General features: G+C 39.9%; 1 long non-coding RNA gene across 1 annotated transcript; it reads left to right on the top strand.

Moving 5' to 3' along the window:
* Window positions 1–473: 473 nt before the first annotated feature.
* LOC147112805 (uncharacterized) lies at window positions 474–7,487 on the top strand. The gene is made up of 2 exons (XR_015079449.1): window positions 474–636; window positions 6,787–7,487. It is a non-coding gene; the product is annotated as an uncharacterized LOC147112805 (long non-coding RNA).
* The last annotated feature ends 6,840 nt before the right edge of the window (window positions 7,488–14,327 follow it).

The raw sequence follows: 14,327 nt of genomic DNA, 5'->3' as shown, positions 1-14,327 counted from the left end.
CACTATTGACAATGTCAGTCAATTACGGGAGGGTTCAGCTAATAATTAATTTAAAACCAATGATTTAAAGTGGCAAGATTACTAGACAGCTTCACTTCTGCTTTCTTTTGAAAAGGCTGTAATCAGTGCTTTCATATTTGGTAAATGATATGTGCTTTCTTATATTGCACATAACAAACTTACATCAATAGCCTTGTTCTTTTTCCGGAGGCGCAGGATTGTTTGCAGACACTGATTGAAGAAAATTCCTGTACATCCTTTAACTTTGCTCCCGTATTAAAGCGATGCACATTAAAAATCAAGTAGCAAGGCGTCTTTCCTTAATGATACCTGAGGTCAGCGTTCAACACATGCACAGAGCGATGACAACATGTTTTTTTGCGATAAATCGCGGGACTCTTATTTTGCAATGGAGATGCAATTAGCTTTGTATTGCAACTCTATGAAAGCTTGTAGAAAATAAGTAACCGCTGTGGGAGAAGTTCCAGTGGCGCATAAAACCGAAATAAAAATATATAGTATAAAGCAGAAAGGAGGCTGTAGAGGGCTTTCACCCTAAAGATGTTTCAAAGTGCAGAGCCGATGGTTGTGAGCTGCTTTCCTATCAGTACTACATGGCTTCCAAAAGACTTAACGGTTAGTTCTGGTAATACTAAAAAACAAATTAAATGGGAGTAAGAGAGAAAATGAATACTGTGATCGAGAAAAAAGGAAGAGAACGAACAGGGTATAATGATTATCTATCTATCTATCTATCTATCTATCTATCTATCTATCTATCTATCTATCTATCTATCTATCTATCTATCTATCTATCTATCTATCTATCTATCTATCTATCCCTGTACTTATCTATTTATCTATTAATGTGTATTACATATAAACTCACACGCATGCAAACAGGTATGCAGCACATCGGCTGACATGCATGCACTTTGTGTGCATGTTTCATGTATGATTTTTAGGTAAGCAAATGGGAATTATGGGTTGCAGGGACAGCCAAGGTAGCTGAGATAAACTAATTAATTAGTAATGGATAACATTTTTCTAATGATGTATCCCAGTAGTTAGTTACTATAACTATTACTTAGTAATATGTTACTAATATCTATTACTTAGTAATACCATATCAAGATATAAAAGAGCCATATTGGCTAAAAAAAACTACATCGTTTCCAATGAAAATATAATGCCGTGATGGGGACACAATTTTTCATCTGCTTTGTTAAAAATTCCTGCCTTTTTCTAGGTATGAAAATGAATATTACTTAGTTTGATAGCCCGTGCTTAAAAATGACCGGTCTTTATGCCTTTGGTGTGGGGAAGTAGCTGGCGCTATTTCCCAAAGAGGGATTCCGGCTAAGTAATGGAGTAATTGATCTATTTTCTTCTGAAAAGTAAGGTCAGTAGCAACAACAAATACATGCAAAACAATTGATTCCGGAAAACAGTGTACGTCACTGGCTACACCGTTAAGGGTTGGAAATGCAAAAATGTACGCAAAAAATCATCCAAATGAAGAGAACATTTACTCTAATTGGGTCATAATTATCAGAGTCACAAAATAGACGCGGAGGCTTAAACATTACGTGTTGGAAGAAAAGAAAAACACATTATTTTAATAGTTTGATATGCAAACTATGGAACATTCAATTACATGGCTTAATAATGCATACATGATGTGATCTTGTTATTTGTATGGGAAGGGTTGCAATAATTCACTCTGAGGCCCACCGTGTTCACACATAAAGTAAAATCCATTGGTATGGATCATGGTTTCCTGCCAAACTACATTTAAGAGAATACAAATCAATGAAAGATAATTTGGGCGTTAAATTAACAGTAATTATTTGACCTGCTCGCTGTAAAGATTAAATTTCTTACGCCCTAATTAGATAACATTTCCAGATGCATCGAGCAATTTATCTTTTCAATTTGCATATTTCTACTCTGGCCTGTAGAAATAGTTAAAATGTCATTTTTTTTAAACAGACTACACGGATGCTTGGCAAGTAAAAACTAGTTGGCAGGACACAGAGGCACGTACAGCACACAGACACGTGCAGACAAACACAGATACCGGCAGTACACAGAAACAGACCGGCAGAGGCACACAGTCCCAAACACTCGCGCCCAGACACCGGCCATTCATGGCTTCGAAGTAACTTTTATCGTCCCTATTAAAGAAACAAACTATGGTTTTAAACTTTAGAAAAACGTTTTCAAGAAGCCATCGTCTCTTCTCTTATTTGCTTCTACCAATACTGAGCAATTCGCATTGAAACAACTCGTTTCCAACTCTCAGGAGAAGTTTCCTAAGATGCATCAGTATAATAATGTTCTTTGTTATAAGTAGCCTTTTTTCCTCCAAGCAAATGCATACATTAAAAAAGGAGGTATTGTCTAGAACGGAGCGGCCACCTGCTGCCCTTTGGTGTTCCTCGGTGCAGGAGACACTTTCAGTTGATGTTACATTAGTATATAGTCAACCGATAATATTAACAGGTTGTCAGGGAGCCAGAAAGGACAGTGTTGTGCCGATTAGATTTGGGAACATTTTCACTGAGGCTTGTTTAAGTCATTACAGTGCAGGATGTATAATAGTTATAGAAAAGCACTGTTGATAGCAGGGATACAGCGAAGTGTTTGAGAGTCAATGTAGAAATGCCTTGCACACACTTGTAACAGAGTGCTGTTGATAGTTTTAAAGCAATTGGCTCGTTTTGGTTTTTTTACAAAATCATTAAGTACTTACCATCTATTTTGTCACATCTAACTCGACCCCTCTCGTCTTTTCTCGCCACTGTGCATTTAAGTGCAGACTGATAACTAGTGCACACTGCATTTACGAATTGAATACAAATAAACAATTCGAATCATAACAAAAAAAAACACAATGGCCAATGGGTCTATTCAATAGCTGCAATTGATAAAGGAAGAAGTGATAATAAATATCCTAAGAACGAGTGAAACATTAGTTATTGAGATCTGACACTCATGCGGTTCCTGTCATTGTCTGGGAAAAAAACCTAACGGCCAACAGCAAAGTCTTGCAGCAGACATCGCTGCTTTGTAAAAACGGGACAGAGTTAAGATTAAAAATATAAAAATAGCACCAATCTATTTCTACCTTAATGTCTGCATTGTACAATATTTACAAATGTGCTCTGCGAAGTGGACGTTATTGCTTTGCTGCTGACATTGTAATCAATCAAAAGCACCAGACAGCGCGTAACTGGTGAACAGATCTGTGCGAAGCATTTGATAGATACACCAGCGGAGAACTAAGTTACATCATAGTTCAAGCTGGCCGTCTCTTAACATCTTTAAAAGTGAGATGTTTCCAGAGCTTTGAAAGTGGGGCTTAGAGAGGCAAACTTTCTGGCAAAGTCTAGTGCAAATTTCTGACGTCATGTAGTCAGTGTGAGTGCCTTTCTGTCCCCAGGACAATGTCATCTCTATCTCTCCCATTCTCTGTCTGTTTCTCTTGTCTCTCGCTCCTCTAATTCCCCACTCTCTCTCACTCTTTCTTTCTCTGTCTACCTGCCTGTCGGCCTGCCACCCCAGTGTTGCGCGCTGGTCTCTCTCTTTCATGTTACGTCTCAATTGTCTTTATCTCTGTCGCATCATACTCCTTTTCTCACTTTTTGTTGTGTTCTTCCGTTCTCTCGCTATCTCCACGGCCAATCTCTCTCCCTCAGTCTGTTACATTATCTACATTTCTCCGTTTTACAGCCTGTCTCCGTCTCTCTCGCTGTCTCCGCCTATAACATTCCCTTTCTCTGCCACTAGTCTCCCTACTTCTTTCACTCGCACTATCTGTTTTTCTATTTACCATTCCTCTTTTTATCATCCTTCCCCTTTTTTCTGTTTCTTTCTTACTGTCTATCGCCCTTTCCCTCTGCTTTTCTCTATCTCTATCACTTCTGCATCCCCCCCCCCCTCTCTCTCTCAAGCTTATAAAGAACTAACTGAGAACAACACTCAGGCGCTTATAAATCGCAGCTCTTTAATTGCAATGGATCAAATTGTGGTAAGCTTGAATTAGTTCCTCATCAGAGCACAGAATTCCATGGTATATTTGCAGAATTTGATAAGAAGGTAAGGAACCCGAGTTAATAGAGTACTGCCTCTGCAATCAATCACATAACTGGACAGTTCAAACGTTATTACAGTGCGATAAGCATTTAGTCATAAAGCGATCACCACGTTTTAGATGAAGTCCCTTTCTTGGGCGTGGAAAATTATTATATTAATAAGATAGCTGAAGCGTCCTGAAAACAGGAGTACATCTGAGTGCTGTGGTTTGAAATATGAAACATGTTTGAAGTGGCTTTTAATGAATCCTTCGCCTTCAGATTCTGCATTCTTACCTTTAACAAATCAAACAATTATCCAAAGGATTGGTTAATGATTCCTTCACAGTTTAAAAAATAGCGAACAAATCTTATTCGAAGCCACGGAGTAACAGCGATTAATTATTCCTATTTGAGGCGCCTGGATAGTAAAGCATTTTTCAGCATCAAAACAATAAATAACAGGTTTAATATGACATTTACAGGGGTTTATTGTCACTTTTATAATAGTTCGCGACACTTTTTGAAGCCTCGGATCCTCGCCCTCACCGTACCTGTGATGGGAAACATGTTGTTTCACTTTGGTTGCAAAACGAGTGAGCAGCTGTCAGTAAAAAAAGCTGGGTCCAATTTCTTGCTTTTATCTTTTCATATATACTCTATTTATTTATTTATTTATTTTATTTAATGATGATTTGGGTGAAAGAGTTGATAATTTAACTATTTCCAAACGTTTCTACTTTGTACGTTTCGATCATTTTGAAACTCTTGAACGGAACATTTTCTCCTATATGGAAACTGTGTCAGCTGAGTGGAGCCTACCATAACATTTTTATTTGAGTTATTCATTTATAATCAGACCAGCGAATGCATGAGAACTACTGCGCGAACTGAAGCACACAGTGGGATGAATAGAAGGCTAGTTCTATTCCCATACTGTTCTAATATTAAATAACAGTTTTGGTTCTTTGATAGCTTTAATGTAACTTTGTTAAGTTTGTGCAGTATTTATCAACCTTGGTGTAATTGGATTGTGGCAGGCTTATCTAATATCACAATCCTGGGATATGGTATGATATTGTAATAGTATGACCCCTACCTTGAGCTTCAGTAAATTAGGACACGCGTGTCAGTTTTTAAATTCTCTTGGGGAAGCATAAGCCATAAAGTCCGTCAGCTATAGGCTGTATGTATATCACCAGCCAACTTAAATTGATCAAAGATGTACTCATGCCAATAGCTGCGGGGTGGGTCTGACTCATTACAATACATTAAAACGATATAAACAAAGCTTTGTCAAACCATTTCCCCTCAGTCATTTGACCCCGTATAAAGTGGGACGTTCCTACTTACGCAGCAATAATGAACATCAATAGGTTTACTTCTATTCAGGTTTTTGTAAATTACATGTATGTGTATAAACACGTGTGTGTATCTGGACTAGACACCATGGCAATATTACCCCCCCCACACACACACACACACACACAGACACACAGACAGACTTGGATTCTGAATTTGTTAGGTAATTATCCTTCAAATGTCACTTTTGATTGTATTACATACACGCTGAGCAGACCTTTGGTGAGTATTGCTAAAGTTAACTTGATTGTTTCATATTTTCGAACTCAAATAAAAGAAAATGTCTTTTATTGCCTCAAGTAGGTCCAGTAAAGTTATTCTGGCTCCTAGAATAAATGCCAATTGTATAGAAATGAGGCATAAGTAATAGAGGTAATAGCATATATATTGACTTTATGTAAGGCTGCGAGCTGAAGTGTCTCCTCGGAGAATTGTGATTGGATTTTTATATGGTATATACATATTACATCGTATTATATAATGCAAATGAAAATGATGTCTTTTCGAATTCAAGGCCGACCTCAGCATTGTATTTACCGATAAAGTACCCGGGAAACAAATGGCAAAGAGCTGTGAGTCAAATAAATAAACCTGAGCACCAAGGTTTTTATATCGGAGCGGCGAGGTGTCCCTACAGGCTTCATTTATAATATATTGCTCCGCTGCTCAAAGCTCTAACCAGTTGGTCGGAAAGTTTGTGTAAGTGAGGAACTATTCCAAAACCAGTCCAGGACTCTGTCAAAGCGACAATACAATACAAACCATCTCCTCATATTGATCATCTGAGCACTGCAACACCTTACAACATTTTCAAAACCAGCTCTTGTTTTCATCGATATAAGATCTACACAATGATCCTCCATAAATGTTCACGGGCTAACGACATAATGTGAAACAGGAAAAATGCTTGGACCACCCAAGTCACGATATTCTGAAAACAAACAAATGGTAATCGATAATTTTACAGAATGTGAGAGAATACAGAACAAAATATGCATTTTAAATTCTCAAGAGGGACTGGTGGAACTGACCAGGAGTAAAGAGACATTGTGGGATTGTAAACTTCCCCGTTTTGTGAATTAACACGCTAGCCTGTAAAAAGATGAAGTCGGAATACGCTAGCATGTGATTTTGTTGAGGTCTAGTTTATTAACTCTTTCCTGACCAGCAGATAGAGGCAATGAGATCTACAATTCTCATTACAGTCATTCCAAAAGCTAAGATTTAGGGGTCTTAGTCCCACTTTCAGCGGTGTCTGGCAGTTGATTCATGTGGCATTGAGATGTGGAATAATGAAACGCAGAACGAAGTGATAGATTTGTTTTACTTTTGCTTTATATCATTTTAGGTGATTTATCTACAATCAATCCACAAGAGCAGATCATCGCTAAAGCGCATTAAAAGAAAAAAAATATGTTGACCGACATGGGTACTGCACCAGTAATCACAGTTTGTATCCCTCTATAAATCATAAAGCTGCACTAAATTACACAAAAAAATCTGTCTGGAGTTTTCGTGCAAGTGGATTTGAATCTCTCCCTCTCTAAAAATAGTTTGCAAACTGCACCTGAATTTTAAGCAACTTGGGTGTGAATTGAGGCTAAATGTATTAGTCATTTAAAAGAAAACCCTATTTCGAATTCTGCCTTTCAGAGTGACTCCGATGATTATTTACATACCTGTAGTTAACAGCAATTAATACATTATGGGTAGAGGCAAGGCATCGTAAACGTAATGACAGTCAATGAACACTGAGGAAACAGTAGTCAATGGAAATATATTTAGCGTTATGATGTACAGCTTTTAGTTTAGGAACCACCCTAAAACTCCCGAAACATATCTCTTCAAAATGTCATTTCGGGTGTTTCTTTTATTTTACCTTCGGATACTACTGTGCGCCCAACATTTGGAAGGACCTTGCTCTAGTTCTGGTGATAGGTTACCACATGTGTGGTGATATCATTTAATCGAGAAAAATAACGAATCGTAGCTTGTGAGTGTAAAATCATACAATTTTTCTCTTCAGTAAAATTCAATTATAATATTTCATTCCAGATTCGTTTGAAATATCTTTCTGTTTTAAAGTGTGTCTGTGTGTGTAATTTCATAATGAATGATACCCAATCTCTACAACCTTCAGTGTGCACGACGCCTTTCATTTTCTCCTGGTGCTGTTTGTGGTCCGTGCATGATATAAAGGTAGTTTTTCTCTTCTTCTCAATGTGATAATTATTGCCCAAATCCCAGTGAGTTGTGGGTTGTGTTGCTGGCTCTGACAGGCAGATCCCCTCCCCGGGGACGCGCACATGGCGAGCACTGAGCTCCATAGAATTCCATTAATCACAGTCTGAGTTCCCCAAAGCTCCCAGTGCACAAATAATTATAAATCCAAGGGAAATTGGATTGACAAATTCTTCAAAACCCGAATTATCTGTTGGTTGGAACAGAAATGAACACAGAATTCCTCCGGATTATATGGCACTAACTTAAAAAAAGCAGAGTCTCTGTCCAACTTTTAGTCCACAGAGGCGGAATTGTGCTTCAATGTATATTTATCGTTGCTTTTGTAATGTGGCGGCGTCTTTGTTTCATGAAAGGTGTGTTTTTTTCTTAAGTAAAGTATCCACTTCGCAGAGATCTCCTGTGTATTGGGAGTTGTATTGTACCGGGGAGGAGGGGCCGGCCCACGGGGAGCAAGTACCGTGAATTTCAAACAACGTTCCACATATTTGAAGTCTAACAAATATCAATCATTAAATGTTAAACGCGACAAAACGCATTAAATGAGCTTCTGTAGACTTAAGTTTCTGAATAACACTATTTAAACAAATCAGAATGACACTGTCAATTACTGAAACATGGTGCCATTCCTAACCGTTGAATGGTTGTGTGATTTTTTTCATCTTCCAACCATGGATGTAATGAAGTAAGATACAAACCTATAAAAAGATTCAAAACTGGAAGAGTTTTGATGTCCTCGGATCATGTTGGTAAGTTACAGAAAGTCAAACACCAGAGTTACCTTCCAGGTGTTGGCCCAAAACAAGTGTCACCGTTCAACTCCACTATAAACCAGCTTAATTTACCAGTTATGATTTAAGCTAGTGAATACTTGGCGAGACTCGAATAATGCCCTACAGTTAGCATTCTATAAAATTCAAGCCCGCTATGTCCACGATGAATTATTTCAACCCAGTTTTAATTCTCTATGATCACTTTCCTTTGTTTTTATTGGGAGAATTTCAATTACTGCTTTACTATTACCAGAAATAGCTCATACTCACTGTCAGCCACCTAAATTAATATAAACAAATGACTACTAGACAAACATAGAACCAGCAACATCAGATGTGCGTTATTTTATGCATTAAGTAATATATGTAGTGGAAAACTTTAAAATCGGTACAAAATGCAATTCCGATTTAGGTAAAAGACAAATGCATGGTACTTAAATCTTAAACTTTGACCTAACACCTGCTAATGTTTTCAAGAATAAAACGACGAATATTAAGTTGCAGTTAAGATGGCGTTGGTTTTCCTCGTCCTATCGTTCGGTGAGCAGTACTACAGGTGCGGAGGAGGAGGTTCATTAGAGTACTAGAGTTACCAAGCAAAGTGTGGCCGATATAGTTCAGTGTTGCAAGTACACTGCAATGCGGAAGGTATTTCAGAGCCACAGGTACAGTATAATGTTACAAGGGTAGAGCAATGCTGCTACAGGCACTGTAGAGACGGCACAATACTGTCAATACAGTACAATGCTGTAGGTATAATACAATTACATAGTCCGCCTGCAGATATCCACATGTGTGCATGTGTTACAGGAGGGCAGTATTACACAGTGATGTAGACACAGTTCATTATTGCAGGCACAGTTCACTGATGTAGGTAAAATGTATTACTGTAGCTTTAGTTCAGTGGTGTGGTTGAGTGTTGTAGGTACAGTTCACTGAAGTAGGTACAGTTCATTACTCTAGGTACAGTTCGCTGTTGTAGGTACAGTTCACTGAAGTAGGTACAGTTCATTACTCTAGGTACAGTTCGCTGATGCAGGTACAGTTCAGCATTGTAGGTACAGTACAATCATCTACCATTGCATTTTTGTCGCATTCCTTTTTATGACTGGGGTGTATTGATGCTTTCCTGCTTCCACAGTATTCTCATCCTCGGTGACATGTTCGAGCGCTTGGAGTCCAGGCTGAATGCACCGTGCCTCTGTTATCTCCGCAGCTAATAGAGGACAACCGACCAGAGCCGGAGCTACACTTACCATCAGATAATTCCCATCTCTCGAAACGCCTGGCTTCCACCGTCACTCAGCGTCAAAGCAGGGGCCTGAAGCTCCGCCAATGCCGCTACCCTGCCTCTCAACCCATTCAAACAGGATCTGACGACCTTTGGAGAGAAACATGAAACCCAGAGTGTGGACACTCAAAGAGATATTATAATGCAATTAGCCTGCATAAAAAGGCTTGTTAAGTTAACCTTGTCCCTTTGATTTGTGAGCGGGCTGAACAATGACAGTGGTGGTCTCAGTAGGAGATGGGCAATTGCAGTTTCCACTTTACATTGGGTTATTTTGGCACGTGTTTTATAAACAATTACGCAGTAAAAACCATTCGCTTTTGGGGACGGAATTTACCCTTTCACTAAATATGGGTAATATACAGGCGGAGCATTCGTTTGCAACCTTGGTTTAACATGTAAACTGAGTTCTAAATAACTTCGGAACGAAGTAGAGAAAAGCCCACATCAATCGCTGCCCTAGACGGTGTGAACATGGAAAGTTGCAGGTTGGAATAGATCAGCGACTGAGCGGGGGATAGACGCTGCAGTTCAACTTGTCTCTCTGGTACAATTCCAATCAATGCTTTCTCCTCCCAGATAAAACGACGAAGTCGCTCAGAAGTCGAGGAAGAGATAAAACTGATCAATTATTTTTAGACCGTTGGAAACACTGTAATATATGCATAATAACATGCATTTCTACTTTTACAATACATTGTATTCAAAAGTGATCTAAATTCCACTCACAAATACGACCGATGGTGAAAAGATAAAATGTGATTTAAAAAAAATAAACAAAACTTTAAGTAAAGCGAACCAAGTATGAAAGATGTAGTGGTGACCTCAGTCAGATTGTAATGTGCAGCATCTCTTTCAAAAGGGTCGAAGACGAGACTCAACAGCAACACAAGGCAGGTTACAAATAATTTCACAAGAGTGCCCCCCGAGATGTTTTTCTTATAAAATGAAAGAGCTACTTCCACTGTCTGTAAAAAAAAAAAGAGACAGGCTATTGCATCCTTTAAAGAAACTAACTCAAGAGCCTCGCCACGGGCTTACTGAAGAGTTTCAGTCTGAGAAGGGCGGGGAATCATTTTGCATGACATCGCTGTCCGGGAGGAAAGGCTGAAAGCAAGTCTGTCGGCTGATTCAGTGTGTTCAACGGCCCTGGCATTGCTTCGGGTGTTAAGAGCCACCCAACATGTTTGTACTTGACTATCAGCCGTTGCCGTACAAAGCCTCTTTTCTTCTGCCCTTGGCTGGGATCCAGGACAGTGCCGATCCCTTGACCCCGGAGCCATCATTAAGGAGAATGTTCATCTCACATCCTCACTTCCAAATGAACTTCAACTAGTGCCAAGCTCACTGACCCGAAATGTCTAACGGACTGAAGGAGGATGGGAGATTAGAAAAGGAGACATTCTTCGCCATCTTTCTCACAGAACTTGGTGTGTTTCGAATAATTATCGGAAACTCAGATGTAATCTATGTGAGAGTCTATATCTATATTCACATGACATATAGGCGATCTAAACTGTCAAATATCACAGCGTCCTTCTTAAGGCTCCATGTGATTTTTGATCCAATTTCTAACGCTACTCTCATCAAATCCAGAAAGCCTCTTCAACCATGAAAAAAAGACTATTCCGAAGAATTATTTAACGAGAGTATTATTGATTTCATTTGAGGCAAATGGTTTGGAACTTTTGAATTAACAGGCTGTTTTGAGCCTTTTTTATGGTTAATTCTAAGCAAATTATGGAATGAAATCTTTGTGTGTGTGTGTGTGGGTTGGGGGGGGGGGGGGGGGGGTGAGGCGACAGCATGGGAATTGTCATGTAAGACCGCGAACATAGGAGTGTGTAAACAACAGATTCAGTGCCGATTTTAAGAATGGTGCAAGTTGCAGTCCCGACTGGTAGCCAAGCAGCAGTCATTTAAGCAATCCAATAGTAAATTAGGTGAAATTATGCGAATTTGCCGTCACAAATTGGCCACTTGACCTTTGTTACCAAGTCAGGCCTAGTTTCTGCTGCTGGTAAATCCTCGCAAAATCGCGAGTAAGCCTGAACTCACCCAGGAGCCATGCTACAGGGAGACACAGTTAAACATTTTAGTAAAGTAGCTTGTCAAGAGACAGGAGGACATTATAGAGTTTTAACAAGACTGTACACGTTGCACTTCGCCACGGCATTGTAAAGCCTGGTTGAAATAATTTTTAAAAAATAGATGAAGTATATCAGGCCACTACTGAGGGATTAGATGATTAAAAGAAGAGATTCGGTGACATTTAAAGGGCGTACAATTTAAGGCAACACAACAAATGTGTGTGTGTGTGTTGGTGGGAGGTGATGGGGTGGTAGAAACACTTCCCCAACCAATAGAATCTGGAGAGTGTCAGAAAGGAGTCTGACCCTTCCATTCAACAACTTCCATTTATGCACTATTCCTCATACAGGATCAATTGTCCCAGTACTTTGCGGGGTGGAAAGGTAGTCACTGAGCTGGAAACAGAGGAGAATTCAGGTAGGCTGAAAGGATAGCCAAAGAGGAGGATAGGGATAGAGATAGTAAAGAGTAGTCTTGAAAAGAATTCCAGAAGGCAGAAGCATGGTAACTGAAAGATTGGTCTCCAATGGCGCACCAGAGGGCATAGGCAATAATCGGGTATCAGAGGCGTGGAGGGTGCATGCTGCATTTACGGTTGGAGAAAATCACTTAAATGGGGAATGCAGGAATTTGAAAAAGAAGCCGAGGATCTTTAAGTCAATTCACTGGAGGCCAGGGAACCAGTGGAGCTTGTCAAAAATGGGTGATGGGTGTGTCTGTGAGAGGATGTGGGCCAGAGACTTCTAATTGGCTGAAGTTTGTGTATGGTAGAGGTGGACATGCCAGTAAGGTGAGTGTGGAAGAAGTCAGTCCTGAAGGTGTTTGAGGTACTGATTAAGATTTCAGTAGCAGTGGAGGAGAGATAGGTGTGTAAGTGGACAATGTTCTGTAGGTGGAAGAAAACAATCTTGACAACAGGTCAGATCTAGGAATGAGAAGCTAAACTTAAGTTCAAACAGGAATTTGAGGTTGTGCAACTGTGGTGGATTCGTGGCCAGAGAAACATATGGGTGCTACCAAGAGCTGGGAGGGACGGAGTCAGTTTTTCTTACACTGAACTGAAATAAATTTTGTCTCAGCCAGGAGTTGATGTCAAACAGACAGTCAGAAAGCATGGGGAAAATTTACAATTTAGCATTCTTGGTGCAGTGCTTTCTGCAACAGGAAGGCTTATCACGATTTGAAATGAATGGACAGAAGATTGTGTAGACTGTAAATTGGGTGCACTGACCTCCATGCACAAATTCCTAATATGTAAACCCATCACAAGAAGCTCTATGCCAGTAGTTAAATTGTAAAATGTCTCCCTGTAGCAAAAGCCTTGGAGCTGTTGGTGGAGGTGGAGGGATAGACTTGTGTGGCATATGTATATATAGGATAGCTGACCTTGTGCTTGAGATGATGTTGCTGGGGGTTAGCTTAGCACGTAAGTGATGAATAGGAGAGGAGGAAGAATGGAGCCTTGGGGCATACTAGAGGTGAACAGGGGGACCTTTTTGAGGTGTGTAATAATTGCTTTGGGACAGAGCATCCTCAGCCCAATGATCTTAAGCTGCTTCATCAATGATCTTCCCTCCATCATAAAGCCAGGAGTGGGCTGTTTGCTGACAATACCGCAGTGTTCAGCTCCATTCATAACTCCTTCAATACTGAAGCAACCCATGCCAGCCTACACCAGAACCTGGACAACATTCAGGCCTGGGCTGCCATGTGGCAGGTAACTTTTATACCTACAAGAACAGGGCAGAGGCTGAGGTACTCTGTGATAAGTGGCTCACCTCCTGAAGCTTTAAAGCCTCTCCACCATCTACAAGGCTCAAGTTAAGGAACACTCACCAGTCGCAAGAATGGATGCAGGCACAACAACATTCAAGTCGCTTGACACCATCCAGGACAGAGCAGTTCACTTGAATGTCATTCCTACCACTGGACTCAATGCCCACCCGCGCTATCACTGATGCATTGTGGTTGTCATATGTGCTATCTACAGGATGCAATGCAGCAACTCACCAAGGTTATTTAAACAGCATGTCCCAGTCTCACAACCTCTACCTCAGAGAAGGACAATGTTGTGGGAAAACCATCAGCTCCAAGTTCCCCTCCAAGTCACACATTATCTTGACTTGGACATATATTATCATTGCTTCATGCCATTGGGTCAGGATGCTGGAATTCCTTACCTAATACCATCATAGGAGCACAATCACCAAAAGCAGGCCCAACACCACGTTTTTATAGCAACTAGGAATGGACAATAAATGCAGGCTTGCCAGGATGATCCACATCTCGAGAACAAATAAAAGTTATGAATGGAATCACAAAATAGTGCTGGACAAAATGGAGATGGACAGCAAATTTCAAATTCCGAGGGAGTAGGAGGCCCCCTATCAATTCACTCCTCTGATAAGTACATCTATTATAAAATAACAATTACATATATACCATATGTATCAATTTAGGCTAAATTGATGTGAATAGGTTTCGCGTTTTGTA

The sequence above is a fragment of the Somniosus microcephalus genome, chromosome 9 (genome assembly GCF_052327205.1).
Source record: "Somniosus microcephalus isolate GS21.2 chromosome 9, FLI_Smic_1.0, whole genome shotgun sequence".
NCBI classification, from domain to species: Eukaryota; Metazoa; Chordata; class Chondrichthyes; order Squaliformes; family Somniosidae; genus Somniosus; species Somniosus microcephalus.
Note: the sequence above shows the minus strand (reverse complement) of the source record. Positions and strands in the feature narration are given on the sequence as shown.